Here is an 18,199-nt window from a genome sequence, read left to right as displayed (position 1 = left end):
TATAGCTCATTGCATCACCAGCCACTGCAGCAGGCCCCATTAACAGCCACCTAGCTCAGGGAGAGCTGCAGTCCCGAATGCAAATCAGTTAAATAAGAAGGACTGCATCTAATGGTAGATAAAATTATTTGACATTGTCGAGGTCACAACTGCCTGTCTGTTTTTGAAAGATATTGCTATCACATTTAAAAGACTTAAAAGGTCAACTGTATCTTTTTAGGAAATACAAGGTTGGGGGAGAACAAGAGAAGGTGATTTAGCTGTGTGCTCCTTAGATTATGATTTTCATATATTATTCTAGCAGTAACTCACAGAACAGGCAAGAAATAACAATGCCTGTTTGTTTTCCACTTATACCTGGTTTTCTCTACTGCACGCACTCTGCAGTCTATAATCAAGCTTCAGGAAAACAAGCCTGGCATACTGCTGATGGGACCAAAATTTTATAGGCCTCTATGGTGAAGGGGAGCAAAGTTTAGAAGGTTCTCACTAGGAATGAGTCAGCCGTGAAAATCTTTTTCCCTAGACATGAAAAGCTTTGTTTGAACCATTATCAGAGAACAATGCCAATGCCATATTTCAAGTGCAGAATAGCAGTTAATCCCTTATCAAGGAATTATAGCAGTTGCAAAAACAAGGAGCCACCAAGTGAGACTGGAGTGCTTCTTACGAGTAGGGAATGAGAAGATTAATCTCTTACATAGTACACTTTTCAGTATGAAACAAGAGGCTGAGAGCCTGTCTGAAGATATATTTCCTTTGAATTAGCTCAGAAATGAGCTGCCTTGCAGAGAAACACACAACATGCTTTCTGAGGCAGGGCTTTGTGTTCTTTTATTTTAGGGATTAATTCGAACTCATCCATGCAGTAACTTCATGTTTGCTTTATTTTGGGAGAAAATAATGGCATGAACAACAGAATGTTAGCTGCACCTGTGGATTAATTAGACTATTGGAGGAAAAATAAATAAATAAATAAATAAATAGTTTCCTTTTTAGAAATGTGACAGGGACAGACTGATTAGCTGACTCCTATCTGTAGCAACACAACTTAAAAATTCTTCCTCTGTCTTTGAGTTTGCTAGTATGTTTTTGTAGCTATCTGTCTCAATCTCTGCTGACATACAGACTGCTGAAGATCAAGCCTTCTGAACTGCCCCAGTACCTTCCAGTATGGCTAAGGCTGTTGAGGCTCAGTTAGCTTCTAGCAAAATAGAGTCCAGGCCTAATCTTCAACAGCATCTTGAAACCATTCCCACTAGTGACAGAGCTGTGATCTTTATGCTTTGAGGGCTGTTTTCAGCATGCTGATCACAGTGCCTATACAGACGTGTTTGAGGTATGTTGAGTGCTTGCATTTGAGTGGGAACAAACTGCCAGAGCACATTAGGCATGATAACTGGTAGGATGTAGTTCATGTGCTTTCAAAAGACCCTACCCTAAATTATGTGCTCCTCCTATCTTACTAGCATATTTCAAGCAAGCCAGCTAAGCAATAATAATAACAATAAATATGAAAAAGCCGCACATACAGATGCAGTTAAAACACTTAAAAGAAAAGTCATTTTTAAAAAAAATCATACAAAAGACAAAGCAAACAGAATTTTACCCACAAGAGTGAAAAGTATCCGGGTGCTGCAAGATTTCACTATTACCATTCATTTTACCCGATGGCCTTTCAGGTACTCTGTTAATAGATGGATACAGAAAATCCCAAGACAAAGGTAAATGTATCTGTCAGTGAAGGAACTGCTTTTTCCTCTTCCACTGTTACTCCATATCACCACTTCAGAGTGTGAAATTACCAAACCTGTAGATATCTGTATATCACATAAACTGGGCCCAGCTTTTTTATGGAGTGCTGCCTTGAATCAGAAACGCTGTAGTATGAAGTGCACAAAGAGCTTGAGGTGGCAGATCAGATCTTTCTTTTCCCTTTAAAAAATCCAGAAAGTCTTTTACATAACAAATGCTTCCATTTCACCCAGTAAAGCAATCCATGATGTACTGACTTCTATTTATTCTGCTTAAATAACCAAAACAGCTACATGAGGCAAAAGAAAGAACTGTTCTGGTTTTCTCTTGCTCAAAACAGATACAAAAAAAATCCCAATGAAAATCATCCCTCAGTGGCTGATAAAAATAGAACTGCAATTTATGCTCCCAAATACTACCTTTATCTTAAGGCTCTTAAGGAGCATTTTCAGTAATGATGGCTGATTTAGATGGATTCCCAGGGTGCTGGATCATTGCCGATGACATTAATGGTTTAAGGCTCCCTGAATTTTGATTGATTGCTGTAATCTGCAGAAACTATTTCAGGACATAGATTTATTATTATTAAGCCTATAAAATGGTGTCAGGGTCAAGGCAAGCTGATGATTTGTGTTGTGATGCAAACATTACGCAGGAGAAGATGAAATCTTTTAATAAACATGAAATTCAAGAACGAATAGTGTTCCATCTTCTTTGAAAAATCTGTAGCCAACTAATACAGATTACAGCAGCACGGTCTAGGTTGAGCTGAAAAAAAACAACCTTCAGTGTCATGCTGAGTCCATTAAGTGTTATTCTACCCAGTGTTTCACTACATCAAACCAAACTTACCCCTCTTCCTTCATAATCTATCAGTATAATCTCATTTGATAATCTTGATTTGATGAAACACTGTGGGCCAAAATCCATCTAATGACATGCAGAATTTTAAACAAGACTTTCTTAGAGATTATTCTCCCACTGGGCTCCTTCTGAGAGAGAAGGGAGGCTGAACTATTTTCTAACTGCATTAGAACATAATCAGAGAGGCCATAATTGGATGTGGAGACCACTTGCTTGCTTTTCTACTTGTCATTGGATTGGGGAAAAAAAAAAATAGATGTGGGAATCGAAGTACAGCCAAGAAGAATGGAAGAAAGACATGCCCTCAGTAATTAGGAGTCACATGGATATTTCACCTTGGCCCAGTCTGCATGCTTGATGGGATAACAGGTTATTTATGCAACTGAATACCTTCAGGCAAATATATTTTTTCTGCAAGTGACAGGACGTCTACTGAAGCACCAAAAACTGCACAAAATTTAATAATACATTTATTCTGATGGCTCTCATCAATTAAAGACAAGAGTAGGAGGCTACCGTGAAGTTTTAGAAATCATTATGCTTATTTCATGGCTTATCTTTTTTGTGCCCTGTTATGTCAATAAACATTGCCATGTCATTGTTACTAGTTGTTATTAAAATACAGAAGGAAAAAACCGCCTCAATCCCTATAAGCTCACAGAAGGAATTTAAGAAGTAGAGAGAACTAAAGAAACTCACTATAGGAAAAAAAAGTACTTGCACTTTGCAGTGGCCATACTGTTTTATTTCCACTATAGATTGTGCTTTCTTGTGAATATTTATATCTGCTATGTTCTATGTCATTAGAACAGTGTTCTCCAAAGCTGAGGCAAGCTAGTGGAGGAGAAGGATGAGAGAGAAATAGGCAGGGCAGAAAGTACAAAGGTTAGTACAGGATATGGTGGTGACCAGCAGCCTTCATAGCATGCGAACAGCCTTCTGGACGAAAACAATGCTGGAGCACAGGGTTTAGAAAATGGTGAGCTAAGGATATATCTCTTCTATTCCTGGAGACTGGGGATGAGCGTGTAGACAACTACAACTGTTTGTTTGACAGTGAGTCTCATGGAAGTGGAAAGTAGACTTGGAAGGAAAGGGTTGGTTGCCTGGGTAGGTTGCATCTTCACTGGTTGGTTTTGTTCAGAAGTTATGAGAAAAGGAAACCTGTTAAAAATGGCTATTTGTGCCTTCAACTCTTAGTCAAAACCTCTAAAACATTATACAAAACTTAAATGATAGAGAGAAAAGCCCATGTGAGGAGTATGTAAACTTTCAGGAGGCTGTTTAAATGATATTGTTCTTCTGGATCATTATTATCAGCTGCACTATCTTCAGGAGTCTGTTTAGAGCACTCAAAGTTAACCAGTCCATCCAAATGCAAAGTCTTCTTGGTTCCTTGGGCCAAGTCCTGTGTATTTTGCCCTTCATTCCTTCTGTTTCCTGTAACATTGCTGGAGTCAGGCTGGAGCACTGGAAGGATAATGCTCAGAGATATCTGAGGTTCACAAGCAGCTTGTTTGTAGGAGAGTCCAGCACCTCTGGACTCCCACACTTGAGAGTCTTGTCTGTATGATCTTCTACAGAGGGAAGAATTACAATGCTGAAACTGCCTGGATAGGATTTGCCAGCAGTTTGAGGTTGGATAGGTGAGAAAACAGCTCTGATTCTCTTCACAGAGAATCTGAGAAAAACTTAGGAGAAGCTTCTGTAGAGAAAATGAACATGTCTACATTCTTCAGAACAAACTTCATGTCCCACATAGATGATAATACAGAATAGCTATGTTATAATGCCTAATGAGAAAGAATAAGCACTCTAGGTCAAAAATAAAGAGTGAGCATTATCAGCAGTTGATGGTATTGCCAGGCTCTCTAGTAATCAGATGACTTCTGAGGTAAAGAGAGGAAAGGAACAAAGGTATTTGTATTGATGGAAGGATAACTGAGGAGGTGTCTATTTAAAACAGAGTCCTGTGTCAGCCAATCTTACCAAAACTGAAATGCCAGTTTTGGTGTAATGCTGTACAGGCTGAATGCAACAACAGCCCAGGTTCTCAGGACACAGATATGAATACTCCAGATGGCTAGATACTCAGGAATTGAGTATGGATGCAACTACAGCACAGTCTCAGAACATAGCCAGGCTCTGAAACAATAGAAAAAAATGTGAAGTCACTTTGAAACCAGACATCATAAGCTAGCAATCAGCAACCAGCCAGTTGGAGAGTGCTAATATGAAATGATGAAGTTGATTAGTAGTGTAAAGCTGACTCGAGCTACTGCTAACCAGAGTCTGGGACTATGCAGGCTTCCGTAGCAATAGAATGAGGGGAAAGTGTTTTAACCTGGAAGGGAGTAGATTTAGACTAGAAATTAGAAAGAAATTATTTACTGTGAGGGTGCTGAGACACTGGAACAGGTTGCCCAGGGAGGCTGTGGATGCCCCCTCCCTGAAAGCATTCAAGGCCAGACTGGATGCGGCTTTGAGCAACCTGGTCTAGAGGGAGGTGTCCCTGCCTAAAGCAGGGGGTTGGAACTAGGTGATCTTAAAGGTCCCTTCTAAACCAAAGCATTCCATGATTCTATGATTCTATAAAGTTAAGCCTCCTATTTATTTCCATGGAAAGTACTATGCTACCCCACTGTGCTCACATCCACTGTTTGGTCTCCATCAGCATTCAGATAGAGTCAATGAATGTTACGGGGTGCCATTTTTTCTGCATGGAGGAATTCATATGCACTTCTATGTCAGACACCATTTTGTCAGACTGCCCTTTTGCTGCCATCTGTCACACAGCAACAGGATGTAATGTAATAATTAATCTATGTAACTGTCACCCACATATGAAATTATAACCATATATAGCCCATTATAACTGTGTAGCTAAATATGCCAATACATACACATACACTTGATTATTTTTGTATAAACTCTACTATTAGCCTAATTAACTGCTCTAACCTGATAAATACAGAAGTGTTTCCAGAGTCTTCAGGTGGTTGCAGGTCTGGCTTGAACTTTTTAGAAGCTAACTTCTTCCTTTTCAAAGCTCTTGGGTGTTATGTTGAGTCTGTGCAGACCTGACTGTAGAGCCAGTGTTTTCCACTGGCTCCTTTTCTTCTCAGAATGCTCAGGGATTATGGTAACTTCCACATCTGAACAAGCAAAGCATTACTTAATAAAAACCCACACTTCACTGTTTGTTCACCCCTCTGCATTACAGCCAGAAAAAGGAATCTTCTCATGCCTGCAGATGGACTTAGTAGCAGAGCATTGAACAGTTGCCAGATCTTTTGAGTCACAACCCAACTAAATTGCTACTTTGGCAATTTAGCTCAATGCAAAAACCATTCAGCACTGCTGATAAGTTTGTTGAAGAACGTTTGGAAGCAAAAGGTAATATTTGCAAAAATTAAGTGTATTTCCAAGGTTACATTCCCCACCACATCAGCAGGAAAGGCAAAGCAAGCATGTTACTGTTATCTCTTTAAGAAGCCAGATACCCCACACCTCCCTAGCTTCTGATAGCAGGTCATAACCAGTGGTTCCTGGGTGCTATATCCCAGCAATAGCACACCACATGCACCACAGCATCTTGGAGGCACTGAGATACAGTGAAGTTAGCTGCAGCACATGACAGAGAGACAACTCTAGAAGTAGCGCCAGGGAGATCTCATTGCAGCCTTCCAGTATTTAAAGGGAGCTTACAGACAGGAGGGAGAGTGGCTTTTTCCGTGGTCTGGTAGCGATAGGACAAGCAGGAATTACTCTAAACTAAAAGAGGGGAGTTTAGTTTAGAGTAAACTCAGTTTAGCTGTTAAGAAGAGATTCTTTACTCAGAGGTGGTGCGATACTGGAACAGGGTGCCCAGAGAAGCTGTGGATGCCCCATCACTGGAAGCACTCCAGAACAGACTGGATGGGGCCCTGGGCCTGTGTCAGTGGGTAGACACCCCGAGCATGGCAGGATGCTGGACCTGGGTGTTCTTCTGTGTTCGTTCCAACCTAAGCTATTCTGTGATTCCATGATTCTTGGATTCTATGGACAGAGCAAAGAATAGTTAGGCTCGGAAGAAAGAGAAGCTAATAGCAGTTACCTACCTTCATCCATCATATACGAAGAATTCTTGGTTCCAGACTGAAATTATACTGAACAGCAAATTAAAAGTCTTGTTGCTGTTGATGATAGGATTTACATACAGCAGAGATGTGCTACGTGAGTTACAAGGACAAAGGAAACACACCTAGAGCAGAGCAGTGTTGAGATCTGCAAGCATGCCATGGACCACAAGTTCCGCAAGGTTCCACAAGTCACACCTTCAGTGAGGCAGTAGTGGTCCAGCAGGCCCAGAGCAGATGCTCTGGCTTGTGGGGTCTATTTCCATCAGACAAGGAAAAAGTCTGCCAGGATTGCTGTGATCTCGCTAACTACTGAAAAATCAGATGGGGCAGAAAGCAGAACTTTTTAAAATACTTCAAACAGGAACTGACCTTATTCCTATTGGGCTTGCCCCAACTGTTCTGTAGTGCCATTAAGGTGGGGTTCTCCCAGAACAGCAGTTCTCTTTCCATGCAATATCTGCAGGTAAATTAGGCAATGTGTAAGGTAGTTCCTGAATTCCTTGGTTGTAGTATAAGAACAACATCATTTCACAGTTTTTTTTTTGCAGTCTGCCAAAGCATTTTAGCCCTATGGATAAAGGTACTTTGCTCTAGCCCAAACTCAGACTTCTCGAAGTTCAAGGAGACTATACTGGTTCTACTAATGACAAAGTGAAGTAGAGATTTTTCAATTGCACATGTAAACAATTAACAAGGTTTCTAATAAAGGTTCAGTGGGAGTCATGTGGTTGTTTTAGAGTCACATCTGAATTATGTCTTTGTGTAACGTAATCTGTCAAGTGCCCTTGGGCAGGAAGCCATTGTAAGCAAGCTGACTAGTTGTTTACCTTGTTCCTTTATCAAAATGCCTTACCTAAGTAACCAATTCTTCATTTACCTGCAAGATCTGTAAAGAAATACAAAATTGGCTACAGGAATAAATAGACTTGTTAATCATCCTGGTGGAATGAATAAATTCCCAGTTAATAACTTTCCCAATTAAATCAGCCTATGTGTCTGCTTCCAGACTATCCATAAGCAGACCACAATTACCTCTCATTTACCCTTTATTTGCATTTTCCCACTGAGTGTGTTGCAATGTTCTGTATATATACCTGCTCCCCTGGCACCATCCTGCAAACAGCACTCCTGTAAGTACTTCTTTCTCCTGAAGTCTCTCCCCCTCTCCTGTCAGCAGCACTCCCCTTTGCACCCTGAAGTCCTTCAGTCTCCCTTTCTGTGCTACTTCAGCTATTTTAAAAGGAGCTTACAGAAGCGAGCTGCTGCTGGCTGCAGGGCATTTTTCCCTCCTCTGACTCTCTGGTCCATAGTGAGAGCACAGAAGAGTCTGAAGTAGCTCTGAAGCAGCTGCAATGAAGAATTATAGCACTGTAGAAAGTTTCTGCACAGGCTTCTTGCTCAAGGAAACTTATCTATTAGTGAGCTCTGTTCCAGCAGGTGAGGCCCTAGTAGTCAGCATCCCCCTTTTCCTTCTGTATATACTCAGATGCTTGTCTGGAGGATACACCTCATTTAGAAGGATGCCATTTGAATTTTCCTGACTGATTTGCCCTACAATATGATATCCACAGGCAAATACCCAGTCCCAGACAGACCTCTACAACTGTCAGTCTGTGCAGCTGTGTCCCCTCATGCACATAGATCTGCAGGGCCACCACCATGTTATATGGCAGCAAATACTTCTGGAAGCATTTTTCCTTCATTTTCCCCAAGTTTTAGTTGAATCCATTAAAAATTTTCCATCTGCATGTTACAGATTGCTCTGGAATTTTCTGTCATCACTCCTGTCATCAACTCAAAACATTTGGCTGAGTGTGTGTGTGTGAACATGACATTACTACTTTGTATCATCTCTCTGTCAAAGAAGAGGGGAAGACATTGAGCCATTGACCACCACTCTCTGGACTCAGTCCTGCAGCCAGTTCTTCTTCCACTGAACAGCCCACAGATCATATCCATTTATTTCCAAATTGGAGATGATTTCAGTGGCTCTTCTCTTGTCCACTAATGCAGTGACACCATCACAGAAGGCCACTAAATTGGTTAAGCAAGATTTGCCCTTGGTGAAACCATGATGGTTCTCCAGCATCACCTTGCTGTCTTCCATGTGCATTAGCATAGTGTCCAGAAGTTTCTGAGGGGTATCACTGAGGGTAAGTATAACAAGTACCCACAGGAAAAAATGCTATTCAGCTGTGATACTACTGAGAATGAATGCTGTGGTTCAATACAATGCTTGCATCACTCTAGAAAGCAAAGAAAATCATATGGCAACAGGCATAAGAAATGAGTGCAACATGCTTGGTCCATTGCAAATAGAGAACTGCATATATATGCAGAGGTGGATGGAGAGTGTGCCTGAGACTTCTTTTAAAACTTTGGTGCTTGTAAGCACCAGTTCCATTTGTTCCATAGAGGCTCAGGCTGTGACCAAGAACTTAGCTGAGGAAACCTATGAATGGATAAAGTTTATTGTGATATGGTTGTTGTGAGATGTGACTAGCTGGTGAAGATTCTGACTGGGGAGAGATCCACATTCAGATATTTATCTGGTTTCAGATTTCCATGCCAAAAATGCCCCCAGCCTGAAGTTGGAGTCTATTAATGAGACTAATATTCTTGCCTAACTATCATCTATCTCATTCTACTGTATTTTTTATTACTATTATTATTTTTTGTACTGTTTCCATGGAAATGGGAGGGAGATTAAATATATGGTAGGGACAATTGTTTTTGAAGGCGCCTGAAAGGCTTTGCTATTCCCTGATCTCATTTTTCTGAAATTGGAAGTGGGAACAAAAGCCAGATACTCAATTTTTGTTATTTTTTGTGATATTCAATTTAAATCGGTAATTTCAGGAGGCCAAGACAAGTCCTCTTGATTCCTTCTACATCTAGAAAGAACGTGGCTCTTGAAGGAAAGCTATGTGACATGAAGCCCTAGGGTCCATTCTTAAACAAGTTATGGTCCTGTCACATTGCATACATCACAACTGTGCAGGGAGTGAAAATCCCAGTCTAGGACAAAGACTCTGTATGTACCTGGGAAAGGAGATTCAAGCCCAAGAAGTCTATTTGCCCAGTGAAAATTGGTAGTAATATTTATCTGACAATTTTTTAAGATAAAACTGCAGTTACACTTGGAAATCACTTTGAGGCCCACCAACTGAAAATAGCTCTGAACAGAAATCATTTGCCTTTTGCTAATAATAAGCAGAAGATAAAAGTACTATACCGCCTTTTATTATTATTTTTTCTTATTTTACGGTCACGCTTCTAGCTTCCATTTCCATGGAAACAGGGCTGGAGAGGCATTTTGTAGCAACGTGCAAGCTGTATTTGAGAATGACACATGCAGATTTTAGCTGCTGGATGTCAGCTGATAGCTATAAAAATCAAGACACAGTGCAAGAGGAATGGAAACAGGGAAAGGAATGGACAAAGGGAAGGAGACCCAGAGACTTCAAAGCAGTTGAAAACTCCTCCTTCCTAGTGTAGGCCACTAGCACTTTGTGTTTTCCTTCTCCATTGCAACCTTTATTTTACAGGCCTTTCAAAAAGGAGTGCGAGCCTGTTCTTGGACCTAACCTGGTTTCTATTATTTCTATTATAACTAGGCAATAGTTTGTTGCCATGGTGCTCCAAGGCCCCAGAAAACCAGAGACTCTTCCATGCAAGGAACCATGCAAACCTGGAGCATGAAATATTTCCATAATGTAAAGCAGAAAAAAACACAGGTAAGGTTAAATAATTTGTCTGTAGTCACATACACAGGCTAGTGTCAAAGTCAAAATCAGCTTAGTTAAACCCAGTGCAAATGAGCCATACTTTCCCCAATATATGTAGGTCACTCTGAATTTGATGCCCCCTATTTATTTCCATGGAAACTACAACAGAGACAAGGAGCACAATAACACTACTTGAATGAGAAGATTCTCAGATAACTATTTTTTCAACATAATCATTAACCAGTTTACACAGATGAGCTGATTGAGACACTCTTCATTTCATGGTATGACAGCTGTGCGTGGCTGTCCAGAACATGGTTTGTCTTTTTCATTTCTATGACCACTGCTGAAACACACCACTTTCCACCTCACTGTGCTCACATCCACTGTTTGGTCCCCATCAACATTCAACAAGCATCAGTGAATGACAGGGGATAGCATTTTTTCCACACTATACACACTTCCATGTCAGACATTTTGTCAGACAATGCCTCTGCAGCCATCTATCTGTCACACAACAACATGTAATGAGATATTGGTGTTCAGCCTCCACTGCCATACCAACAACAGCCACCTCTGACATCATGGGCTGACATAATAAAATAGGAGGCAGTACTTTTTGAATAGTCCTCATCTGCTAAACCCTCACCTGTCTGCCCAGTAACTCTTTAAAGATACATTGCTCCTTCTAATTTAATTTTCTTGGAAGTTCATGATCAAGCTGTTTCTTCCCTTAAAAACAATGAGGCTTACTGAAAACAGGGTAATTATATAATCTCTGACTAAACTTTATGGATATTTCATCTTTAAATCTCTGCCGGATAACACTCAGTCCGCTCCACCTTTCCACTGAATCACTCACCTTCTTTGCCATCAGAGATGTCTGAATTTTCTTTGTTGTCTCACAGCCTGGTTAGAAGCTACATGTCTTCTAAACACACAGCTATTTCTGAATGAAAATGTGTGACTTGAATCATTACAATTTAATTAGTTAATTATAAATATTGTCTTCCATGTAAAATATATATGTTCAACACAACAGAACTTTTTGCAGTTCACAAGGCAGCAGTACAAGTTGTAGACGCACGCAACACTTCATTGGCAGTTATTCATTACATTGAGGAAGGCATTTAGTCCTAGTTCTGCTGGGTCCCTGAGATTTGGCACCTTTAACTTATCTTCACTATGGTAAGAAAAGAGCAGTTGCAGGAGAGAAGATATACGATGACATCCCAAAGACAAGTCTGCTAAAGGAGAACTGAGCTAATCTTTCTGATCATATGAGAGAGGATTATATTTGGGCAACTAGAAAGTAGGAATAGCTTTTTGGAGGTTCTAGTTATATGTCGAAGGCTAGATCAGACTCAGGAGAAACAAACTACAAATTACAGCATTGCAATGTCTGTCTAGAGCCTCCACTACAAGAGCACAGGAATAGCAGGATGGGAAGCATTACTGTGAAAGCTGCTCTTTAGGGAGATGTGTAATAAAGGCTGCATTTATGGGGAGAAACACAAACTCATTAATTGCAATCAATGTGTTTGTTCAGCTTTTCTGTTTGGGTACTCTCAAACCTAAGTAAGCTCCAAATTTCATTTATGTCTCTCTCACACACATACACTTTACCCTTCCATTAAACTCTTGTGGTCTATGTATGGACTTTTTCAGGCTACAAATGGAAACCTGAAGCACCCTAAATGTCCAGCCAAAGCCATAATCTTGTTATTCTGTGGATAGTTGAAGAAGTGGATACCCAGCATTCCTCTGTGTGCACAGAAAAGACTGATATTTGTAATATTGTGGCAGGCATTAAATCAAAGCAAATAAGGTAAGAACCTTACTTATCAATACACCACAGTAAACAATTATTTGTTTTCTTATAAAAAATTCTAACAAGTGCTATATATGTGTGTGTGTTTATATGTATGGTTATTTATTTAGTGTACCGGGGCTCTTAGAATCATTTGCTGGTCTTTATATACTTGCCAATAAGAAGAGAAGCACAGAGACATTTAGGGAATTTTATACTACAGGAAGAATGATTGAAGGGATGTAAATCCATTTTATGATATAGTACTATTACTTTTGTTGCCCTAAAACTAAGCAGAGCAACGTACCTTTTCCATATCAACCACTTCATCCTTCTTCATCCTACCACAAATGCCTTCACCATTGCACAGATGAAGTGCAAACTTCAGGAATACCACGCTCCTCTTTGGACCATAGCACCTGAAAGTTGATAAGGAATTATAGACAAACGCCAACCAGGACTGCTATCTCTGGAGAGCTATTCTGAAACCATTCTTGTAGAAAGAAAAATCAGGCTAAATCACAAAACAAGGAAAACAGAAGAGAAGGCATGGAAAAGATAAGCAGAATCAAACTTCCTCCAGATGTTCTCAAATCCTTCCTGGTAGATGTGTTGAATGAAAGATGTCTCTGTTCTCCCTTTGCAGCAGTTGAATTAATTCCTACACTCCAGACTATCAAGACCTCCTCATTCATTACATAGCCCTCCCAGTTCTTTCTGGAAATCAGCTTTGCACTGTTAGGGACTATTAAGTAAATACAACAGGCATCCCTGGCATCACAGAAGCCCACTCCATATAGCAGCAACCACCCAGAAAGCAAACCAGAGGTGTTTTTCCTTCTCCCAGACTTCAGTACATTAACAGAGAACAGCATCATAGAAGTGATGAAAGAAAGTAGAGTCACCACACTTAAATCAAACCATAGCTGATGAAAAATACCTACAAGCACCATTACTGACAGAATTTGTCAACACTGCCATGAGGTAGTTCTCAACAGAAGCTTGGCACCTCCTGGAAGTACTTTTTGGGCCTGACTGATTCTATAAATTATGCTTGGATCCAAAGCACTTCTGAGTAACGTGATTATGAAGTAACCAGAGAAACACTTTATTCAAAATCTTTTGACAACTAGACAGGCCCCTGAGGAGCAGTTCAGGAGCTGTTCAAAGGGTGGATGATGAAACTTTTGAAAGAACTAATGAGAAATGGGTGATCTGAGCAAAGGCAAAGTGGAAGTAGTAGAGAATACCTAAGTAACAAACACATAGAAAACAACCACACCACCTGCCTGTTCATCAACAGAGTTTGCTCCAGCAGCATCAGAATAGATTACAATTCAGCAGGATGTCTGGTTCCTCAAGGCCATTTTGCTTGCTCAAATGTTGAGCATTAGATAAAGAGTAGGTTCAGCCAAAGAGCTGCGAGCGCTGAGTGCTTAGCTTCTAATGGCAGCTCCAAAATGCATTTAACACCCCATGTCTGGAAGCAGGCAAAGGAAAATGAGCCTCCTAGATGAACAGAAATATTCCTACTGCAGCATAGCTGACACTTTTCTTCCAATGGTGCCAACTGTTCCTTGCTGTCTCACAGTGCAGTGGATGTTCCAAAGGGTGGTAAAGAAAATTGTTCAGGGAAGTACAGATGACTTCATCATTATACATATGTCTAATGTAGATGATTTCATCCCCCAAAATAACCAGCCATAGCAAATATTTTTAGCAAGTAAGGAATGTTCCTGAATACGGTGATTGCAAGACAAATGGCATTATATTTAACATATGGGTTATGTCATTTCTGCTTCCTTAAAATCCTTTCTCTTACAGCACAAAGTCTTACACAGGAGAACAGGCAAGGATAAGAACTGTTCTTCTAGGAAAGTTATGCTTTCTTGGGATGACTACACTGATGGTACAAAGATATGACATTGCACTCCTTTTACTAACTTGGGATCACATCTGATTTTCTCTTTCTTAAGTTGCAGAAATAAAATAAGTCTTTCAGAACACGTGTATGTGTGAAAAAAAGGTATTACTTGTTATCAAATGGTGTTCGTGTTTTCAGAATAAGAAATGAAAACAAAACACGAAGAGGTCAGCGTGCACAAAGTGGAAAGATCCTTTCCCCTTACTTCTTGTGCCAGTGAATCTTCAGAATATGACCTCTCATCATCAAAGTGGTCCCAACAGCTGCTGTTATGACCTCTTCTGCAAGGTGACTCCATCCTCTGGAGCATTTAATATACCCTGGCATGAAGACCAGCTTGTGAATTCTTTCTGGAAGTCTCATCCTCTTGTTCCTTGCCTACTTCTTATCTGAACAGCTAAATGTGCAGAGGTTTCCACAGCACCCAGGGTATTGTCAGGTTATTATTACTTATTACATAAAGCCAGCTTCTGAGGTCATTATTCTGCTTCAGGATCTGTTCCCACTGTGTACATGGTAGCAGTTCTAATCTTCTCTTAGGAGTGTTTTTGGGAACTACAATGAGCTTTGAAGACTTAAGCCTCTAAAGAACACTGCCCACTTTATTCAAGGAGATAACAGAGAAGAGGAAGTTAAAACGATAAAATAAAATAAAATAAAATAAAATAAAATAAAATAAAATAAAATAAAATAAAATAAAATAAAATAAAATAAAATAAAATAAAGAAGCATGGGTCCCAGAAGTAGCAAGGAGCCTACTATGAATCCTTCACCATCATGGGTTTAAATCATTTCAACTTTCCACTGAACTCACAACTCTGGTAATGTTGTTTTTTTAATGGAATGAATTATCTGAAATGTTTTCTACAGTAGATTTCCTAGTTTAAATATTTAAAAATCGATTAAGCTTCTTTCTGCTTGAAGAACTGGATCCCTGCATTATTAAAAACATTCCTTACACTCCTTGTCTTCACTTCCTTATTTAGGTCATTGGTTTGGGGTTCTTTTTTATCTCCCTCAGCCTTCTTTGTTTTAAATCTGACTCAAACTGAGCACTTAGGGATGAAAGATGACAGCAGATTCTATGCAGTCTCTCAGATTTTATCAAAAAATTTGGTTAGACAAATCTTGGTCTTCACGAGGAGAGCACGCCCCATCATGCTGATTTATGGCAGGTTCTGTGGGCAGTCAGAAGCACACAGAGAAAGAGTAAGAGCTGATCGGTGCATTTATTCTTTACAACCCCTAAAAAATATTGTATTTAAAATAAGAAATCTACCTACAGAGCATACGGTAAAAATCCTTCGTGACAGGAAGAAGGGAGAAAAATGTTGGAGTTTCAGAAAGGCACAGAGGATCACAGTGATGATGCCAATACCAAGAATGGAGACTGGAACAATCATTTCATGATGATAATTCACACACAGTTAGCCTCTTAAAAGGGCCTTCTTAATGGTTGATAAACACCAGTTACTAGCAGCCTTACAATCTACCCAGTGCTGGAGCAACAAGAAGCTACTGTTGAAGAAGCTGTACGTTTTCTTCATCACAAGGAACTGTCATCTGATGGCTCGAGCCAGGAAGATGAATCAGATGTTCCTGCAGTCTGTTTCTGTCTTTGCGTGACTGAGGGAAAACCACTCAGCCTCCCTGTGATGTGATTTTCTCAGCCGTGGAAAAGGCAGAACTCTGTGTGGAACCTGTTTGTGTGGAGGGACAGACAGTGGCAATGGCACATTTTGCAAAGTGCCAAGTAGCAGAATGGAGAGCTGCTTTCTTCAGTGCATTTCTGTAAAGATTCAGTCTGTTGCCTTATCACTAGCAACTTTATCTGCCAAACTCTGAAATCAATCACATAAAGCCCACTGTGACCATAAGCATGTCTTTATGAAGATAAGCTTGGGGAATGCTTCCAAAGGTAAGAGAAAGAAACTCCACCTTCAATTGCATGTCCTAGTTTTATCTTTTTTGTCTCTTACTAGCAATTTTAAATTGGGATTTTTTTCTAGAGAAAGGTAAAAGGTTCTTCCCTGCTAGGCTGCATATGCTGTAGCCTATATGGATGCACTGACCTCTACACCCCTCCTTTAGTAGTGCAACTACAAGTATCTGTGGCTCACTGTTTAGAAATGGCTATGAAATTAAAAGCTGGGGCTGGATGCTAGGAGGTTTTTTTGTTTGTATTTGTGATGGGCAATTATACTCACAGTTGTGTACGGCACATCCAACCTGCAGGCCACATGCAACCCAGCCCCTGCCCCACACCATCATGGCTATAGCTCTGCCCTGCCAAGCAGCCCAGCCTGGCCCCATTGCTCACAACAGCCAAACAGCAGCGCTTGATCAGCACTGCCTGGGCTCAAATCAAAGCATGTGAAAGGCACGGTGCAGTGCCAGCTCAAGTTATGGCAGATTATTCCACACACTGTGACACACTGAGCAGCAAATAATGTGCAGCCTTGGTTTCCATTCTGATAAAGGAATTTGAGAATAGGTTTCAAGATTGAAAAATAAATAAATAAAAATTTGAGAGTATATTTGTGACTGGCTTCTTTGTGCTTTTTTTTTTCAACATAAGCACATTACATGCATTCGACTCAAAACTATTATCTCTTTACCACATTTCTATAATCTCTCTTGCCAGAGAGGAATACCCTTCACTTCACAATCATGCTTCATTCACATCACCACTTTTTGGTAGTACATACATTTATAAAATACTGTTTTCAAGAATGAGCCACAGAGAGAGTAAAATCTCATCAAAGATCTCTGACCAACACTTTAAGACCTCATTAGGAGTTGCAGCCTACTGCAGTCAAATTGTATCATACACTTCTGTGTGGCCCAACACAAATTCCTCTTCACTAAATGTGCCCTAGGCAAGACAAAAGGTTGGATACCCATGGTTTAAGCTTAGTAGTGGGACTCGGTTTCAAAAGGCTTCTCAGTGCATCAGTCACTCTTCGGGCAATGCTGACAGTTGTGGGTGACACAGTACTGAGCTGGAGGCTGTTTGCCTTTGACATGCAAAATGAAGGAAGTCAGTCTGGTGTAAAGTAAAAACAGGTGAGATTAACATCAATTATTGTTTATGTACTGAGGCCTGCCATAATATCTTCTCTTGGTTAAAGAGAATAGATACTCAAACAGATCAAGGCTTATCAGGCCGTGCAAGCAATCCCTCTAAGGCTTTGTGGTAGGAGGATGCACATCCAGGAGAGATGTATACCAGATGACCTGCTCTTCCCAAGTATGTCTGGCTCCCAGAGCAGCAGGGAGAGGACTGTGGGTTAAGCTGCTTCTCCCCCATTAGCACTGCAGTTTGCATCTAGCCCTATTGCCTGTGTCTTCTAACTGCCCATCAGCAACTGACTATTTTAACTGCTATTGCTAGGACCTCTTGAATCTGCAACTGCAATCCTGAAAAGAAATGCAGACACGAAAGAGCAGGTGAAGGTTTTCATGTGGAAAGGAAATGAATAATTGCTCTTGCATAAAAACAAAGCGAGCTATAAATCATACCTACAAGCCAAGCAAGAGAATTTGCAGAACAACAAAATACCCCCCAGAACAAACACACCAAAATCTTACAATCACCTGGAAGTACAGTCAAGTCAAAGTGTACCTCACCAAGCATATGAAAGAATTCTTCATATCATGACCATCAGCTGTCTAGCAAGAGGCACAAGTAAGAGGTAAACTGATCAGCCCATAGAATTGTAGATAGTAGCAGAGGGTTGCAAAGCTACTTTAACCTTAAGTTGTTGCCCCTTTTCTCTGTGCACTGCAAGGGCAGGAAGAACAAATTGTCTTTTATTGGCTTATCCAGCTGACTGGAAAACTTAAAGGATCATTGCTTCATTTTTCTACACATTATTCTAGCCACTGTAAAGCAAGCAGCATACACATACAGTCTCTACTACATGCCTCTTAGTTATATATGTAACGGTGAACAAACATACTACATACAGCAACGTATCACTTCACTTCAGATTGC

The 18,199-nt window shown here is 40.3% G+C and overlaps 1 long non-coding RNA gene across 1 annotated transcript; it reads left to right on the top strand.

Annotated features, from left to right (window-relative positions):
* The first annotated feature begins 5,331 nt into the window (after positions 1–5,331).
* On the top strand, positions 5,332–16,727 carry LOC107305880. The gene is made up of 3 exons (XR_004305691.1): positions 5,332–8,893; positions 10,358–10,477; positions 12,137–16,727. It is a non-coding gene; the product is annotated as an uncharacterized LOC107305880 (long non-coding RNA).
* Positions 16,728–18,199: the final 1,472 nt, after the last annotated feature.

This window comes from Coturnix japonica, chromosome Z (assembly GCF_001577835.2).
Source record: "Coturnix japonica isolate 7356 chromosome Z, Coturnix japonica 2.1, whole genome shotgun sequence".
Lineage (NCBI taxonomy): Eukaryota > Metazoa > Chordata > Aves > Galliformes > Phasianidae > Coturnix > Coturnix japonica.
This window is presented reverse-complemented; position numbering and strand designations above follow the sequence as displayed.